Source organism: Thalassophryne amazonica, chromosome 9, assembly GCF_902500255.1.
Source record: "Thalassophryne amazonica chromosome 9, fThaAma1.1, whole genome shotgun sequence".
Taxonomy (NCBI): Eukaryota; Metazoa; Chordata; class Actinopteri; order Batrachoidiformes; family Batrachoididae; genus Thalassophryne; species Thalassophryne amazonica.
The window spans coordinates 110,281,969-110,301,452 of NC_047111.1; the positions used below are offsets into that span (position 1 = coordinate 110,281,969).

At 42.9% G+C, this 19,484-nt stretch overlaps 3 long non-coding RNA genes across 5 annotated transcripts in view; 1 reads left to right on the forward strand and 2 right to left on the reverse strand.

Moving 5' to 3' along the window:
- The window catches only part of LOC117517814, a 38,864-nt gene extending 19,905 nt beyond the window's left edge, over positions 1–18,959 (forward strand). For all 3 annotated transcript variants that reach the window (XR_004562848.1, XR_004562847.1, XR_004562846.1), the window contains exons 2-3: positions 5,716–5,805; positions 18,913–18,959. This is a non-coding gene — a long non-coding RNA (uncharacterized LOC117517814). The remainder of the gene's footprint in view (positions 1–5,715; positions 5,806–18,912) is intronic.
- On the reverse strand, positions 5,568–18,894 carry LOC117517817. The gene is made up of 2 exons (XR_004562851.1): positions 18,706–18,894; positions 5,568–5,643 (listed from the first exon to the last, which is right to left on the reverse strand). It is a non-coding gene; the product is annotated as an uncharacterized LOC117517817 (long non-coding RNA).
- LOC117517811 lies at positions 8,083–17,495 on the reverse strand. The gene is made up of 3 exons (XR_004562844.1): positions 17,262–17,495; positions 16,424–16,426; positions 8,083–8,094 (listed from the first exon to the last, which is right to left on the reverse strand). It is a non-coding gene; the product is annotated as an uncharacterized LOC117517811 (long non-coding RNA).
- Positions 18,960–19,484: the final 525 nt, after the last annotated feature.

Sequence of the window (19,484 nt, forward strand, 5' to 3'; positions counted from 1 at the left end):
TAGGACATCTTTCTACTCATCACTAATTGAAGAAAATAAGAACAACCCCAGGTTTCTTTTCAGCACTGTAGCCAGGCTGACAAAGAGTCAGAGCTCTATTGAGCTGAGTATTCCATTAACTTTAACTAGTAATGACTTCATGACTTTCTTTGCTAACAAAATTTTAACTATTAGAGAAAAAATTACTCATAACCATCCCAAAGACGTATCGTTATCTTCGGCTGCTTTCAGTGATGCCGGTATTTGGTTAGACTCTTTCTCTCCGATTGTTCTGTCTGAGTTATTTTCATTAGTTACTTCATCCAAACCATCAACATGTTTGTTAGACCCCATTCCTACCAGGCTGCTCAAAGAAGCCCTACCATTATTTAATGCTTCGATCTTAAATATGATCAATCTATCTTTGTTAGTTGGCTATGTACCACAGGCTTTTAAGGTGGCACTAATTAAACCATTACTTAAAAAGCCATCACTTGACCCAGCTATCTAATTATAGGCCAATCTCCAACCTTCCTTTTCTCTCAAAAATTCTTGAAAGGGTAGTTGTAAAACAGCTAACTGATCATCTGCAGAGGAATGGTCTATTTGAAGAGTTTCAGTCAGGTTTTAGAATTCATCATAGTATAGAAACAGCATTAGTGAAGGTTACAAATGATCTTCTTATGGCCTCGGACAGTGGACTCATCTCTGTGCTTGTTCTGTTAGACCTCAGTGCTGCTTTTGATACTGTTGACCATAAAATTTTATTACAGAGATTAGAGCATGCCATAGGTATTAAAGGCACTGCGCTGCGGTGGTTTGAATCATATTTGTCTAATAGATTACAATTTGTTCATGTAAATGGGGAATCTTCTTCACAGACTAAAGTTAATTATGGAGTTCCACAAGGTTCTGTGCTAGGACCAATTTTATTCACTTTATACATGCTTCCCTTAGGCAGTATTATTAGACGGTATTGCTTAAATTTTCATTGTTACGCAGATGATACCCAGCTTTATCTATCCATTAAGCCAGAGGACACACACCAATTAGCTAAACTGCAGGATTGTCTTACAGACATAAAGACATGGATGACCTCTAATTTCCTGCTTTTAAACTCAGATAAAACTGAAGTTATTGTACTTGGCCCCACAAATCTTAGAAACATGGTGTCTAACCAGATCCTTACTCTGGATGGCATTACCCTGACCTCTAGTAATACTGTGAGAAATCTTGGAGTCATTTTGATCAGGATATGTCATTCAAAGCGCATATTAAACAAATATGTAGGACTGCTTTTTTGCATTTACGCAATATCTCTAAAATCAGAAAGGTCTTGTCTCAGAGTGATGCTGAAAAACTAATTCATGCATTTATTTCCTCTAGGCTGGACTATTGTAATTCATTATTATCAGGTTGTCCTAAAAGTTCCCTAAAAAGCCTTCAGTTAATTCAAAATGCTGCAGCTAGAGTACTGACGGGGACTAGAAGGAGAGGGCATATCTCACCCATATTGGCCTCTCTTCACTGGCTTCCTGTTAATTCTAGAATAGAATTTAAAATTCTTCTTCTTACTTATAAGGTTTTGAATAATCAGGTCCCATCTTATCTTAGGGACCTCGTAGTACCATATCACCCCAATAGAGCGCTTCGCTCTCAGACTGCAGGCTTACTTGTAGTTCCTAGGGTTTGTAAGAGTAGAATGGGAGGCAGAGCCTTCAGCTTTCAGGCTCCTCTCCTGTGGAACCCGGCTCCCAATTCAGATCAGGGAGACAGACACCCTCTCTACTTTTAAGATTAGGCTTAAAACTTTCCTTTTTGCTAAAGCTTATAGTTAGGGCTGGATCAGGTGACCCTGAACCATCCCTTAGTTATGCTGCTATAGACGTAGACTGCTGGGGGGTTCCCATGATGCACTGTTTCTTTCTCTTTTTGCTCTGTATGCACCACTCTGCATTTAATCATTAGTGATCAATCTCTGCTCCCCTCCACAGCATGTCTTTTTCCTGGTTCTCGCCCTCAGCCCCAACCAGTCCCAGCAGAAGACTGCCCCTCCCTGAGCCTGGTTCTGCTGGAGGTTTCTTCCTGTTAAAAGGGAGTTTTTCCTTCCCACTGTAGCCAAGTGCTTGCTCACAGGGGGTCGTTTTTACCGTTGGGGTTTTACATAATTATTGTATGGCCTTGCCTTACAATATAAAGCGCCTTGGGGCAACTGTTTGTTGTGATTTGGCGCTATATAAAAAAAAATTGATTGATTGATTGATTGATTACAACGCTACCCTTCAGCTGCTCTGATCCAGGTTTCTGACAGCTTCACTCAGCTGGATGTTGGCTCCTCCTCCTCTGCATGGACAGACACGCCCACCATAAGGTGTCAGTGCTCTGTGGGGGCTGCTAACCTTTGACCTTTGCATCGTGTTAGAAAAATCCATTTACCAAAAAGAAATTCATGTTCAGGTTCAGCAGTGGTCAGGTGCAATGGCAGAAAATCAGCCGATCCTCTTTTTAACGATAAACCATCCAAACACAAACTCTGGATGAGTCTCAGACAGTTTGATCGTGTCCTTTACATAGACTGAGAGCCACGTGGCATCATGGGTGTGATCAAGAGTAAACATCCAAGGCAGAAGTAGAGCCAGTACTTGTACACTCAACAAAAATATAAACGCAACACTTTTGGTTTTGCTCCCATTTTGTATGAGATGAACTCAAAGATCTAAAACTTTTTCCACATACACAATATCTCCATTTCCCTCAAATATTGTTCACAAACCAGTCTAAATCTGTGATAGTGAGCACTTCTTTGCTGAGATAATCCATCCCACCTCACAGGTGTGCCATATCAAGATGCTGATTAGACACCATGATTAGTGCACAGGTGTGCCTTAGACTGCCCACAATAAAGGCCACTCTGAAAGGTGCAGTTTTGTTTATTGGGGGGGATACCAGTCAGTATCTGGTGTGACCACCATTTGCCTCATGCAGTGCAACACATCTCCTTCACATAGAGTTGATCAGGTTGTCAATTGTGGCCTGTGGAATGTTGGTCCACTCCTCTTCAATGGCTGTGCGAAGTTGCTGGATATTGGCAGGAACTGGTACACGCTGTCGTATACGCCGGTCCAGAGCATCCCAAACATGCTCAATGGGTGACATGTCCGGTGAGTATGCCGGCCATGCAAGAACTGGGACATTTTCAGCTTCCAAGAATTGTGTACAGATCCTTGCAACATGGGGCCGTGTATTATCCTGCTGCAACATGAGGTGATGTTCTTGGATGTATGGCACAACAATGGGCCTCAGGATCTCGTCACGGTATCTCTGTGCATTCAAAATGCCATCAATAAAATGCACCTGTGTTCTTCGTCCATAACAGACGCCTGCCCATACCATAACCCCACCGCCACCATGATCCACAACATTGACATCAGAAAACAGCTCACCCACACGACACCACACATGCTGTCTGCCATCTGCCCTGAACAGTGTGAACCGGGATTCATCCGTGAAGAGAACACCGCTCCAACATGCCAAACGCCAGCGAATGTGAGCATTTGCCCACTCAAGTCAGTTACGACGACGAACTGGAGTCAGGTCAAGACCCCGATGAGGACGATGAGCATGCAGATGAGCTTCCCTGAGACCGTTTCTGACAGTTTGTGCAGAAATTCTTTGGTTATGCAAACCGATTGTTTCAGGAGCTGTCCGAGTGGCTGGTCTCAGACGATCTTGGATGTGAACATGCTGGATGTGGAGGTCCTGGGCTGGTGTGGTTACACGTGGTCTGCGGTTGTGAGGCTGGTTGGATGTACTGCCAAATTCTCTGAAACGCCTTTGGAGACGGCTTATGGTAGAGAAATGAACATTCAATACACGAGCAACAGCTCTGGTTGACATTCCTGCTGTCAGCATGCCAATTGCACGCTCCCTCAAATCTTGCGACATCTGTGGCATTGTGCTGTGATAAAACTGCACCTTTCAGAGTGGCCTTTTATTGTGGGCAGTCTAAGGCACACCTGTGCACTAATCATGGTGTCTAATCAGCATCTTGATATGGCACACCTGTGAGGTGGGATGGATTATCTCAGCAAAGGAGAAGTGCTCACTATCACAGATTTAGACTGGTTTGTGAACAATATTTGAGGGAAATGGTGATATTGTGTATGTGGAAAAAGTTTTAGATCTTTGAGTTCATCTCATACAAAATGGGAACAAAACCAAAAGTGTTGCATTTATATTTTTGTTGAGTGTACATATACACACACACACACATATACATATGACAAGTGACAGTTTTTTTTATTCGGCACACAAAATATTCAAATAGGGAAAAAAATGAACAATTCCACAAACAAACAGACAAAACTAGTGAGTCCGAAAGGGTGTGGGCTGAAGCAAAGCTTATTAGCGCCCACCCCTGCTAGTACAAGTCCAACAATTCTATTCAGTCATATTTACATAAATACAAATTCACTACTACATGTCGACACACAGACATACACATCAATATACTATTCACTTATAATTATATTTATATAGTACCAGATCATAAGAAAGTCGAATCAAGGCACTTTACACCAGTAAGGTCTAACCTTACCAACCCCCAGAGCAAGCATACATATATACATATACACATATATATAGAGTCATTTAAACTTGTAATTTCGTCAAAATATGTAATTGCCTTTAATGTTATCAGGATGCCCCCCTTGTGGCGCCGGGTACGCGTTTTGTACTATGATCAAGGTGAAATGACAGTGAAAGTGTGTGTTTAGGTGTGTGTTTAGGTGTATAGTATTTGTTCATTGGGGGTTTGGTATGGACGGGTGGGTGTGCGTGTTTGGGAGTGGATTCATCGGGCCAAAAGTGGGCTGGTTCAGAGGAAAAATGCTAGGGCCGAAATTTGTTCCCAGTCTGACCCTGTCACAAACTAAAATATGTTGTAGCGAATGAATACAAATTGGCCACGAATAAAGCATTATTACGTCTGCTTTGCGGACAATCTGTGAATGCATAACAAACACGTCACGTAAACCCAAAGTACTATATGTGGCAGAAAGTGACATACCTGCCAGTCAGTGCCGGTCCGGCTGTGTAGATCCACAAAAACGTAGCTGCTGCAATCCAGGACACCAAAAAAAAAAAAACCAAACAAACAAACAAAAAAAAAACAAACAAAAGAAAATGTTTTCTCTTGCTTGTACCAGATGACACTATCAGGTTTTATTGCACTTCCTTCTATATGTCTTTCTGCTGGGATCCCTTTGTCATAGACGATAGTTACTTTTCCGTCGGATGAGACTGGTGCTGGCTCATAGAACCAGATATTTTCCTTTACTTCCACCTCCAGTTCCTTGCATACTTTCCAGTGTAGATATTTACAGATATTGTGTCAGGATGTCTAAATATATGAGAATTAATACAGGACATCATTTGTCTTGAATTTCCTTCTAATGGACCTTAGACCCGGGGTCCATAGTTGCACCCTAAACACTACTGGCATGAATTCTCATGTGTGGGTTCAGGTAGCCCTCTCGTCCAAATCTTTTACCACACTCAGAACAGACAAATGGTTTTTGCCTTTGTTTTTTCATTTATCTTGGAATTTCTTTTCATAGAATGCAGTGGACCCCAGACCTGGGGTCTAAAGTTGCACCCTAGACTCTATAGTTACCCTAACAATAGCTAGCACTGTATCTGAGGGTGACCAGGGATTGCCTCGAAGTATTTCTTCAGGTTCGTCTTCATAAGCCATGTTGCTCCCATCACAACTGGTATGATATCTATTTCTTTCAATGACCACGTTGTTTGTAGGTCATTTTTGAGGTCTTGGTTTTTTTGTGTTTTTGTCCCCGTCAGCTCTATTCAGGCCATAGTCACTGGGGACAGTCGAATCAATAATTTTTGCCGTCTTCTCTTGCTTGTTCCAGATGACAAAATCAGGGTTTACTGCACCTCCTTCAATATGTCTTCCTGCTGGGATCTCTCTGCCATGAGGATCTGGCATGCTGATATTAGGTGGTTTACACTCTCAACAGTTGTATGACAGAATCGGCATTGATCATTTTGTGAAATACCTGCCATTTGTTATAAGTCCCTGATCTTGTGCTCCAAGTATAATTTTTTCTCCATTGAAACTAAATTCTCCATTTGTAAGCCACCGCATAGACCCTTCTTTATCTATGTATTCCTTTTTGAGTTCTTCTTGGAATCGGCCAGCCCTTTTGTGCTGTTTCTATCTGTTCATTTGATGTTTTTGTTCTCTTTTGCTGTATTTTTCCCTGGTCTGTCTTGCTAGTGTCAGATCATTGCTTTCTCTCTCTTGTAAGAGATTGCTGCCAAAGTTTTCTGCCAATTTAATAAATGGAGGTCTGTTGTGACAAGGTCTTAATATGATGTTGCGTTATCTTTTTCATGACGACTTCTTGAGACTCTAAGTACTGCCCGATACTTATTATAGATGCTCTAAAAGCCTGGTTGATCTCCATAAGACCGAGGCCGCATTCTCGACGGGGGAGCTATATTCTGTCCATGCACTGATTTCTTTATGTAATTTTATCTAGGGTGAGCACCTTCCTGGTTTTAGTATCTAACATATGAAGCTCACCCTGTGGCCAGTCTACTATGCCAAACCATAGGTCACCACAGGCAATGCAAACTGGTTTATGGCTGTGATCTTGTTCTTTGGTGTTAATTCTGATGAACACCAAAGGAACCAGGCATTGGCTCATCAAAAAACGAGCCATACACCAATCTGCCCAGAAAACAATATACAGATGCACCTAGACCCAGAACAGCTAGAATTGGAAGAAGAATTGGCAAATAAAATTGAGGAAACAAGGAGAATTGAAGTGGACGAGCGCCCTAAATTGATCAAATTAAAAGGAGAATAAAAAGTTCAAAATTATGCTGCAGAAAGTCAACCTGGGATTGACTAAACTGGTTCCACAAGGAACCACATTATCAGAAATAAATTGTGTAAATTAGTCCCTCATTATTCTGACAGTAGAACCAAAATTAGGAAAAGGAATACTGTGCCGCGATGGAAAAAGACATAACAGAAAATCAGTCGCCTCAGAGCAGAGATCTCCCAGATGTCGATATTTCTGGGAGGCCAAAGCCACAAAAGGAACCTACGTCGGAAAGTCTATCGCATTAAAAGAAAATACAATATTGAAGATAAACAACTGGCTGCGAGGCTGGCTGAGCACCAAGCCATAGTGAAAGCATTAGCCACTCAAATTAGAAAGAAAGATAAGAAAATAAAGGCCAAACAGATAAACAAACGGTTTGCACTTAACCCTAGGCTAGTCTACAGAAATATGACAAAGGATACAATAGAAGTACAACAGCCACCTGAGAGAGAAGAAGTTGAGAGATTTTTGAGACCACTGTTTGAAGACTCTAAACAGCACCAAGAAGCCGAGTGGATTGAAATAATAAAACAGAAAAACAAAGACAAACAGAAAATGCCAGCAACGATCATAACTGAAGAATTGATAAGAAATAAAATTCATGAATATAGTAACTTTAAGGCAAGTTCCAAATTTTTGGTTGAAATAACTGACAGCATTGCACCACCACTATGCCGTGGCTTTCACAAAAATATTGAACGGAGAAGAGGACACACCAGACTGGCTAATGACTGGGAACACAACCCCTACGCCCAAAGACCAAGGAAACACAGCTTCCTAACAAGTTCAGAATCATCTGCTGCTTAACAACAACTTACAAATGACTGACAGGAGTTATAGCTGATGCCGTTTATGAACATGTGGACACTGGTAACTACCTGGAGAAGGAACAGAAAGGTTGTTTCAGAAAAAGATTAGGAGCTAAAGACCAGTTAATGATAGACAAAGCTATCCTGGAGGACTGCAGGAAAAGGAGGCGAAACCTCAGCATGGCTTAGATTGACTGCAAAAAGGCATTTGATAATGTCCCACACTCATGGATCATGAGATGCTTAGAACTTTACAACATCAATAAGGAAGTAAGAACTCTCCTGAGAACACAAATTAATAAGTGGAACACCACCATCACCCTAAACCATACAGAGGGACAGATAATATTCCAGACATAAAAGTGAAGAGAGGGATATTCCAGAGAGATAGTCTCTCTCCACTCCTTTTTTGTCTTAGCATTGACCCACTAAGCAAGATTCTCAAGGAATTTGACACCGGGTATGATTTAGATGGAGGTAGAGGAAGAAAACAGACAGGTGGTGAGCCATCTTCTATTCTTGGATGACTTGAAGATATTTGCAGATTCAGAGAGGGGACTCAGGATGCTAGTGGAGGCAGTTCATATGTTCTCTAAAGAAATCGGTATGGAATTTGGGCTGGATAAATGCTCTAAATATACAATCAGAGGTGGTAAGAAGCAGGTCACAGAAAATAAACGGGCTGATCAGTGGCCAAAATGAACGCGAATCCAGAGGCGGCTGTGATCGTGGCTGGGAACTTTAACCACGTGGAACTGAAAGCTGTTCTCCCCAGATTCCACAAATCCATAAACTTTCCGACCAGAGACAATAACACACTGGACAAGGTATACTGTAACATACCAGGAGCATACAAGGCTGCAGCAGCTCCTCACTTTGGTATGTCAGATTATATATCTGTGAAACTGATACCCGCCTACAGACCTCTGATTTGCCGGATCAAACCCACCCCCAGAACCGTTCAGGTTTGGACCGAGGAGGCTTCCTCAGCCCTTCAGGACTGCTTTGAGTACACAGACTGGGGAGTATTCAAAGAGGACACAGACCTGGAGGAATATACGTCACCTGTGTTGTCCTATATCTACTTCTGCACTGATGCTGTCCTCCCCACAAAAACAATCATGGTTTTTCCCAATCAGAAGCCATGGGTGGAAGGCACAGTGCGGGCCCTGCTAAAAGCCAGAGATGCAGCCTACAGAGCCGGAGACAACTTGACTATAGCAGGGCCCGCAAAGAACTAAAAAAGGGCATCCAGCTGCAAAGCACAGATACAAGCAACGCATCGAGGACCACTTCAAGGGCAATAACACACGCAACATGTGGAAAGGCATCCAGACCATCACGGACTACAAGCGCGGTGACCAGCAGGTCAGCCATGACCCCACTCTGCCTGACACCTTAAACAACTTCTTTGCACGCTTTGACTCTACAAGCAGCAGAGGGCTGTGCACCTTCCTCAGCCAGAGGTGCAGCATCAGCCTCTCACCCTGCAGCTGCACCAGGTGACCTCCACCCTGAGGAGAATTATACTACAACAAGGCTGCAGGCCCAGATAGGTGTCAGGTCGGACCCTGAAGTCCGTTGTGCGGGACCAACTGGCAGAGGTTTTCCCTGGACATCTTCAACCTGTCGCTGCAGCTTTCCATGGTCCCTGTCTGCCTGAAGTCCTCCATCATCGTGCCTGTGCCCAAAAACAACAACCATCACCTGCCTCAACGACTACCGTCCCACTTGCCCTGACCCCAGTCATCATGAAGTGCTTCGAGCGGATCCTCCTGAAATACATCAAGGACGCTATCCCTGCAGGTCTGGACAGCCTGCAGTTTGCCTACAGGGAGAACCGTTCGACGGAGGACACTGTCTCCGTTAGCACTTCCACACAGCCCTGACTCACCTGCAGCATCCGAACATTATGTCAGGATGCTGTTTGTGGCCTTCAGTTTGGGCTTTCAACACTGTTCTTCAGACGTGTTGGCCCTGAAGCTCCACAACCTGGGTCTGTCACCATCGCTCTGCTATTGCATCAGTGACGTCCTCACCAACAGGCCCAGGTGGTGAGGATAGGGAAGTTCACCTCTGCACCACTGATCCTCAACACCAGAATGCCACCAGGGTTGTGTGCTCAGCCCTGCCCTTTTCACCCTCTTCACCCAGGACTGCTCTGCCATTCACCCTTCAAACATGGTCGTGAAGTCTGCGGATGACACCACCGTGGTGGGTCTCATATCTAAAAATTATGAGACCCACTACAGAGAAGAGGTCCAGAACATCACACAATGGTGTTCTAGGAATAACCTTATCCTGAACACCAGTAAGACAAGGAGGTCATCGTGGACTACAGGAGGTCCAGGAAGACTGAGCCACGCTCCTCTCTGCATACACGGAGAGGCAGTGGAGCGTGTAGACAGCACTAAGTTCCTGGGCATACACATCTCCTCTGACCTCACCTGGACTGTGAACACTTCACACCTGGTAAAGAAGGCCCAACAGCGGCTCTTCCTCAGGAAGTTGAAGCGGTCTGGACTCTCCTCTCAGGTGTTAGTGAACTTTACAGAGCCACCATTGAGGAGCATGCTGTGTCTCAGTGTGACGGTGTGGTATGGGCAGCTGCACGTCATATAAACAAAAAGAACTTAGCCCGGGTGGTGAGAACAGCACGGGATTGTGGGCTGCCGCCGTCTACCTGATCTGGACTCCGTTTACATTGCACACCCTCCATGTCTACCACGGAACACACACACACACCCTAACAATCAAACTCAAGACTCACACTAAGCTGCACCTCATCTTTTATCTCATCTCCTCATTGTCACCTCCTCTCTCCCCTGTACACTCATTCTCATGTAGATACATACACACACCACCTGTAATTATTTTTTTAAGTGTTTTTTTTAACCGTTATTATTTAAGTGTTTTATTTATGTGTGTGCTGATTTATTTATTATGTGCCTTTCTGGGAGTGTACAAAATTTCATTATGCCTGCATAGTGACAATAAAGATCTTGATTGATTGATAAACCAGTTTGCATTGCCTGTGGTGAGCTATGGGTTTGGCATAATAGACTGGCCACAGGATGAGCTTAATAAGTTAGATATTAAAACCAGGAAGATGCTCATCCTACATAAAATTACATACAGAAACCAATGCATGGATAGAATATATCTCCCCCGTTGAGAAGGTGGCTTAGGTCTTACGGAGATCAACCAGGCTTATAGAGCATCTATAATGATTATCGGGCAGTACTTAAAGAGGTCTCAAGAAGAAGTCATAAAAAAGGTAACGCAACATCATATTAAGACCTTGTCACAACAGACTTCCATTATTAAATTGGCAGAAAACTTTGGAGATCTCTTACAAGAGAGAGAAAGCAATGATCTGACACCTGCAACGACACTAGCAAGAAAAAGGGAAAAAGACAGAAGAAGAACATAGACAAAGAAGGATCTATACTGCTGCTTACAAATGAAGAACTTGGTTTTGATGGAGAAATAATTACAGTCAGAGGGCAAGATCAGGGACTACTAACAAATGGCTTAAAAAAAAAAAAAAAATGGCAGGAATTTCACAATGATCAATGCCTGTCCTCTGGACTCTGTGCAGGAGGTGGGGGACAGGAGGGTCCTGGCTAAACTTACATCTATGCTGGACCACGAGTGTCACCCTCTGCAGGACGTTCTGTCTGCTCTGGAGAGCAGTTTCAGTGACAGACTCATCCACCTTCGCTGTGTGAGGGCGAGTTTCCGCGGATCGTTTCTCCCGGCTGCTGTCAGACTATACAATGAACAATGCTAGTACTGTGGTAACCATAGCAACCAGGACAATAATCATGTCATTACCTGCTGTATTTATTAGGTGCAATAATTTAACTTATGGTGCAAACTCAAGTCACTTTACCTACTATATTTTAACCTGTCCATATTGTAAATATCAGAGTAACTTATCGTACATTTCATGCTGAAGTCACTTTATCTGATCACGTTTACATCCCGACAGTGTAGCATTGAACTGAACAATGGTAGCCTTAGCTTTACCCAGCACTCAGTGCTTTTTTAGTTTTTTTTTGTTTGTTTTTTAAGAGATACTTTGTTTTATTGCATGCCCTTCTGTCCTATGCTGCGATGTGACACTGAAATTTCCCCATTGAGGGATGAATAAAGGCTTTTCTTATCTTATGCCAATTCTGTCATGCAGCTGTTGAGAGTGTAAACCACTTAGTATCAGCATGTCAGATCCTCATTGCAGACGGACATTACACAAGCCGAAACAAGATCTGTAAATATCTGTATGTTTGCCCTATATGAATTATCGTGTGTGCTCAGAGTGCTCTTGTGTCCAAATCTTTTTCCACACTCAGAACAGACAAATGCTTTTTGCCTTTTTTTAAATTTCTCTTTGATTTCTTTTTTACAGAGTGCAATGGGCCCCAAACCTGGGGTCTACAGTTGCATCCTAGTCATTACTGGCACTGCATCCAAGGGCTCTCTTCAAGATGGTGACTGTTCCTTTAACTGCGGATATTGGCACCTCATGGGCACTTGGGTGACCAGGGATTGCCTCAAGATATTTCTTCAGGTTCTTCTTCATAAGCCCTGTTGCTCCCACAACAACTGGTATAATAGCAATTTCTTTCAGGTGGGTTCGAAGTTCCTACTGGACCCACCAGATCAGCACAGTTCTGATCCTGGACTCCAGCAGCAACAGCCTCAAAGGGCCAAAAGAAATTTACGAAACTACGTCACTGTAAATTGGACCACTGAGGAAAAGAAAACGATTTTCTACTGCTTTGCTTACTCAAGGCATAGGAAGTGGGGCAGGAGGAAAAAGGCAGTATTTGAGGAGCGGATAAAAGGGATTTTACCAACAGAAAAGAAAGAAGCCACCACAACTGCAAAATTACAATCGATTGCCTCTCAAATCACAAATATCTGACAGCAGAGGAAATACAAAAAATAAAGAAAGAAGCCCACAAAGAAGCAATAAAGGATCATCAATCGATGGAGGAAGGGATATAACTTGAGTTTGAAAGGAGTCAGTGGAAGAGGGAGGAAGAGTGGGTACTGCTGTGGGCAATGGAATATGCAAAAATAAAATACACCAATCAGATAGAAAGATGTAAAGAATGGCAAAGAATATTCCACCACCACTGCCCAAGAAAAAAGACATACCAAGGGGCCGACTTATCACCCAGACACACAACTTTATTACACAAAAACACTTCTCGGATGCTGAATTACAAGGGATGCAGCATGAGGCTGAGCAAATGGTCAGGGATGGCATCTGCCCCCTGACAACCCATTGCACCACCAAGAAGAACATCAGATTAAGCCAGCCTCATACATCGGAGTCAAACACCACCCCCACAAAATAGGAACCAGGCATTGTCTCATTAAAAAACAAGCAATACACCAATCTGCCCAGAAAACAATATACAGATGCACCTAGACCCAGAACAGCTAGAATTGGAAGAAGAATTGGCAAATAAAATTGAGGAAACAAGGAGAATTGAAATGGACGAGTGCCCTAAATTGATCAAATTAAGAGGAGAATAAAAAGTTCAAAAGTATGCTGCAGAAAGTCAACCTGGGATTGAGTAAACTGGTTCCACAAGGAACCACATTATCAGAAATAAATTGTGTAAATTAGTCCCTCATTATTCGGACAGAAGAACCAAAATTAGGAAAAGGAATACCGTGCCGCGATGGAAAAAGACATAACAGAAAATCAGTTGCTTCAGAGCAGAGATCTCCCACATGTCGATATTTCTGGGAGGCCAAAGCCACAAAAGGAACCTACGTCGGAAAGTCTATCGCATTAAAAGAAAATACAATATTGAAGATAAACAACTGGCTGCGAGGCTGGCTGAGCACCAAGCCATAGTGAAAGCGTTAGCCACTCAAATTAGAAAGATAGATATAACCCTAGGCTAGTCTACAGAAATATGACAAAGGATACAATAGAAGTACAATAGCCACCTGAGAGAGAAGAAGTTGAGAGATTCTGGAGACCACTGTTTGAAGACCCTAAACAGCACCAAGAGGCCGAGTGAATTGAATTAATAAAACAGAAAAACAAAGACAAACAGCAAATGCCAGCAACGATCATAACTGAAGAATTGATAAGAAATAAAATTCATGAATATAGTAACTTTAAGGCACCTGGCATTGATAAAGTCCCAAATTTTTGGTTGAAAAAACTGACAGCATTGCACCACCACTATGCCGTGGCTTTCACAAAAATATTGAACGGAGAAGAGGACACACCAGACTGGCTAATGACTGGGAACACAACCCTACTCCCAAAGACCAAGGAAACACAGCTTTCTAACAAGTACAGACTCATCTGCTGCTTAAGATTAGAGGACTATGCTTCTGGGGTAACAGGTTACATCAGCAGATGCATTGAGACCATTGTCCCCACAAGGCGCTGCACAAAATACCCCAACCAGAAACCCTGGTTAAATGGTGAGGTTCGGGCCATGCTACGTGCTCGCCATACTGCATTTCTCTCTGGCAACACTGAAGACTACAAAAGGTCCAGATATGACCTGCGCAGATCTATCAGTGAGGCAAAGAGACAGTACAGACAAAAACTGGAGGGCTACTACACCAGCACAGACTCCTGGCGCATGTGGCAAGGACTGAAGCACATCAACTATCAACAGATGAGCAGGTCAGTCACAACCAGCCACTCTTCACTACCTGATGAGCTGAATGAGTTCTATGCTCGCTTTGAAGCCCTCAACCATGATCGACTGGAAGAGGTGGTGGCCAAGGAGCGTACACAGAATGCACCGCTCATTGTTACACCAGCAGATGTGCGCAGGAACTTGAGGAGAATAAACCCATGGAGAGCAGCTGGCCCAGATAACATCCCAGGGCGTGCACTCAGTGTCTGCTCATCAGAACTGACTGATGTGTTCATGGACATATTCAACCTGTCATTTGCACAAGCTTTTGTGCCATCATGTTTCAAGAGTACCACCATCGTGCCCATTCCAAAGAAAAGTGCTGTGACCTGCCTAAATGACTACCGCCCCGTGGCACTCACCCCAATTGTGATGAAGTGCTTTGAGAGGATAGTCATGACTCATATCCAGGAGACCATTTCTAATACCATAGATCCTCTTCAGTTTGCGTACCATCGGAACCGCTCCACAGATGACGCAGTCAATACTGCCCTTCACACAGCCCTCACTCACTTGGAGGGAAATGATACATATGTCAGAATGCTGTTTATCGACTACAGCTCAGCATTCAACACTGTCATACCACACAAACTTATAGAGAAGCTCCTCGTCCTTGGACTGACACCTGCCATTTGCAACTGGGTGTTGAGCTTCCTTACGAATAGACCCGTCAGTCAGAATCGGCAGTCGTACATCCAGCACAAGAACAGTGAACACTGGGGTCCCCCAGGGCTGTGTGCTGAGTCCCCTCCTGTACACATTCTTCACACACGACTGTGTGACCTCTCAGAATAACACCAGTATCATCAAGTTTGCCGACGATACTAGTCATTGGTCTGAAAACTGGCGGGGAAGAGACAGCATACAGGAAGGAGGTGGCTGAGCTTGTGGCCTGGTGTCATGACAACAATCTTTTATTAAATGCAAACAAGACCAAAGAAATGATTGTTGATCCGAGGAAGAAGCAGGTGCTGCACACACCCCTGTATATAGGTGAAACGGAGGTGGAGAGGGTGAGAACTTTCAAATTCCTTGGCATCCATATCAGCGAGGATCTCACCTGGTCTCACAACACACAGACCATCATTAGGAAGTCCCAGCAGCGATTATACTTTCTGAGAAGACTAAGGAAATTTGGCATGCCAGCCAAAATTCTTAGCACCTTCTACAGGAGTACGATTGAGAGTGTTCTCACCAGCGCCATCACAGTCTGGTATGGAAACTGCACTGCTCAGGACAGAAAGGCTCTCCAGCGTGTGATCAAGACTGCTCAGTCCATCTCAGGAGCAGCTTTTCAACTCACTACAGGACATTTATCACAACAGAGTCATCAGGAGGGCCCAGAATATAATCAAGGACAGCACTCACCCACAGCACAACCTCTTTACACTCCTACCTTCAGGCAGACGTTACAGGAGTGTGAAGTCCAGTACCACAAGGCTAACAAACAGTTTCTATTCACAGGCCATCAGGCTTATAAACACATCATACACTACCTCCTCTCCCCTCCCATCCTGAACTGTTTAACTTTTGCCTGTTTACACTATATTGCATCTTAGCAGGGGTGGTGGCCAAGTGGTTAATGCACTTGGTTTCAGTTCAGAAGGCTCCAGGTTCAAATCCCACCCCTGCCATATTTCTCCATGTAATGTGGAGTTGCGTCAGGAAGGGTATCCGGCGTAAAACCTGTGCCAATTCAACATGCAGATCCACCTTGGATTTGCTGTGGCGACCCCGAGTGCAAACAAGGGAGCAGCTGAAGGGACTTACTTACACTATATTGCATCTTAAATACACCGTACTGCTGCTATTACAATACTGTTTATATAGGTTTATTTATATTTGTTCTGAATACTACTGTCCACATCTGTTACTCATGATTTGCACGCTCTGAATCGCTGCTCCACATATTTGCACAATTTGCACAATAACTTAAGTGTTTTTTTTTTTTATTTTTAAACATTTCTCTTTCTTTTTAAGATTATATTGGTGAATGGAGGAATAGCAAAGTAAGAATTTCATTGTATAGTGTAACTGCCTGTTTCTGCTGTACATATGACAATAAAACTCTTGAATCTTAACAACTTACAAATGACTGACAGGAGTTATAGCTGATGCCGTTTATGAACATGTGGACACTGGTAACTACCTGGAGAAGGAACAGAAAGGTTGTTTCAGAAAAAGATTAGGAGCTAAAGACCAGTTAATGATAGACAAAGCTATCCTGGAGGACTGCAGAAAAAGGAGGCGAAACCTCAGCATGGCTTGGATTGACTACAAAAAGGCATTTGATAATGTCCCACACTCATGGATCATGAGATGCTTAGAACTTTACAACATCAATAAGGAAGTAAGATCTCTCCTGAGAGCACAAATGAATAAGTGGAACACCACCATCACCCTAAACCATACAGAGGGACAGATAATATTCCAGACATAAAAGTGAAGAGAGGGATATTCCAGAGAGATAGTCTCTCTCCACTCCTTTTTTGTCTTAGCATTGACCCACTAAGCAAGATTCTCAAGGAATTTGACATCGGGTATGATTTAGATGGAGGTAGAAGAAGAAAACATAGAAAGGTGGTGAGCCACTTTCTATTCTTGGATGACTTGAAGATATTTGCAGATTCAGAGAGGGGACTCAGGATGCTAGTGGAGGCAGCTCATACGTTCTCTAAAGAAATCGGTATGGAATTTGGGCTGGATAAATGCTCTAAATATACAATCAGAGGTGGTAAGAAGCAGATCACAGAAAATACAAAGTTGGATGAGGGGAGCACTATTGAAGATTTGGCTGAGGATTCCACGTACAAATACTTGGGAATTGAAGAAAATACTACAATAGAGCACAAAAAAATGACAGCAAAAGTAACACAAGAATACCTAAACCACTTAAAGAAGATCTGTAAATCAGAATTGACACCAAAGAACAAGATCACAGCCATGAACCAGTTTGCATTGCCTGTGGTGAGCTATGGGTTTGGCATAATAGACTGGCCACAGGATGAGCTTAATAAGTTAGATATTAAAACCAGGAAGATGCTCACCCTACATAAAATTACATACAGAAACCAATGCATGGATAGAATATATATCCCCCGTTGAGAAGGTGGCTTAGGTCTTATGGAGATCAACCATGCTTAAAGCAATGTACAATGCTAGTACTGTGGTAACCATAGCAACCAGGACAATAATCATGTCATTACCTGCTGTATTTATTAGCTGCAATAATTTAACTTATGATGCAAACTCAAGTCACTTTACCTACTATATTTTAACCTGTCCATATTGTAAATATCAGAGTAACTTATCATACATTTCACGCTGAAGTCACTTTATCTGATCATAGTAGAGAAGCTTGAATCTTTGACTGGACTGGGTTGCTTGACGTGAGGACGTTTCGCTTCAAATCACAGAAGCTTCCTCGGCTACAATTCTTGCTCTGGTAGTTTGACTTCTGTCTTGACTCTTGTAGAGAAGAATAAACCAGAAGCCAACAAAAGTTGGCGTTTTTTAACCTAACCAGACCCCACCTACCAGGAGGCTGACTGCTATAGGCTAGTGACTAAACAATAGCTCTAATTAGCACCTATTGTACTCTAGTTAGCACTCTCCCAATGACAGGACGGAAGCCTCCCCTGATGGCTCCCTTGACGATTCTCTCCTGATGACGTGAATGACTCATTACCATGAACAAAAGACTGAAACTGCTTTGACCTGAGTACCACATTGTAAACAGGGGACAAATCGTGTCTGAGACCCGCTCTGCGGTTAAGGCTGGGCATATCTGATCACTTTTACATCCTGACAGTGTATATCATCCCGGCAGCGCAGCATTGAACTGAACAATGGTAGCCTTAGCTTTACCCGGCATTCAGTGCTTTTTTAGTTCTTTTTTTTTTTTTAAAGAGATACTTGTTTGTTTTATTGCATGCTCTTCTATCTATTCCTACTGTTCTATGCTGCGATGTGACACTGAAATTTCCCCATTGAGGGATGAATAAAGGCTTATCTTATGCCGATTGTCACGCAACAGTTGAGTGTAAACCACTTATTATCAGCATGTCAGATCCTCATTGCAGACAGACATTACATAAGCCGAAACAACAAGATCTGTAAATATCTGTATGTTTGCCCTATTTCAATTATCATGTGTGTGCTCAGAGTGCTCTTGTGTCCAAATCGTTTTCCACACTCAGAACAGACAAATGCTTTTTGCCTTTTTTTTTTTTTAAATTTCTCTTTGATTTCTTTTTTACAGAGTGCAATGGGCCCCAAACCTGGGGTCTACAGTTGCATCCTAATCATTATTGGCACTGTATCCGAGGGCTCTCTTCAAGATGTGACTGCTCCTTTAACTGCAGATATTGGCACCTCATGGGCACTTGGGTGACCAGGGATTACCTCAAGATATTTCTTCAGGTTCTTCTTCATAAGCCCTGTTGTTACCTATTGATATTATACCACAACTGGTATAATATCAATTTCTTTCAATGACCACGTTATTCGTAGATCATTTTTAAGGTCTTGGTATTTCATGATTTTCTCCCTTTCAGCTCTATTCAGGCCATAGTCATTGGGGACTGTCACATCAATAATTTTTGCTGTCTTCTCTTGCTTGTTCCAGATGACAATATCAGGTTTTACTGACTGACTTTTTTTTTTTAGCCCTGTATGAATTATCATGTGCTCTTTTGTCCATATCTTTTACCACACTCAGAACAGACACATGGTTTTTGTCCTGTCTGAATTCTAATGTGTTTGTTCAGAGTCCCCTTCTGTTTTTGTCTTTTATTCTGATCAGAACAGCTAAATGGTTTTCTGCTTGCTTGCCTCCCATTCTGTTGCTCTGAGTTGTTTATACGACCAGATGCTTTTCCATATTTAGAGTTATTAGATTGTTTCTCATCAGTGTTGCCTGAATGTTTTTGACAGTTAAAATGTGACTGAAGTTCTCTCGTCTGTTTCCAGTCATCATTGTCATCAGTCTCTGTTCCAGAACTGTCTGAACTCCTGCCACTGGAATCTGGTTGTAAATGACTGTTTGGACCTGAGTGGCTGGCTGGTTGTGGTCCTCCATCAACTTCTGCTGTCAG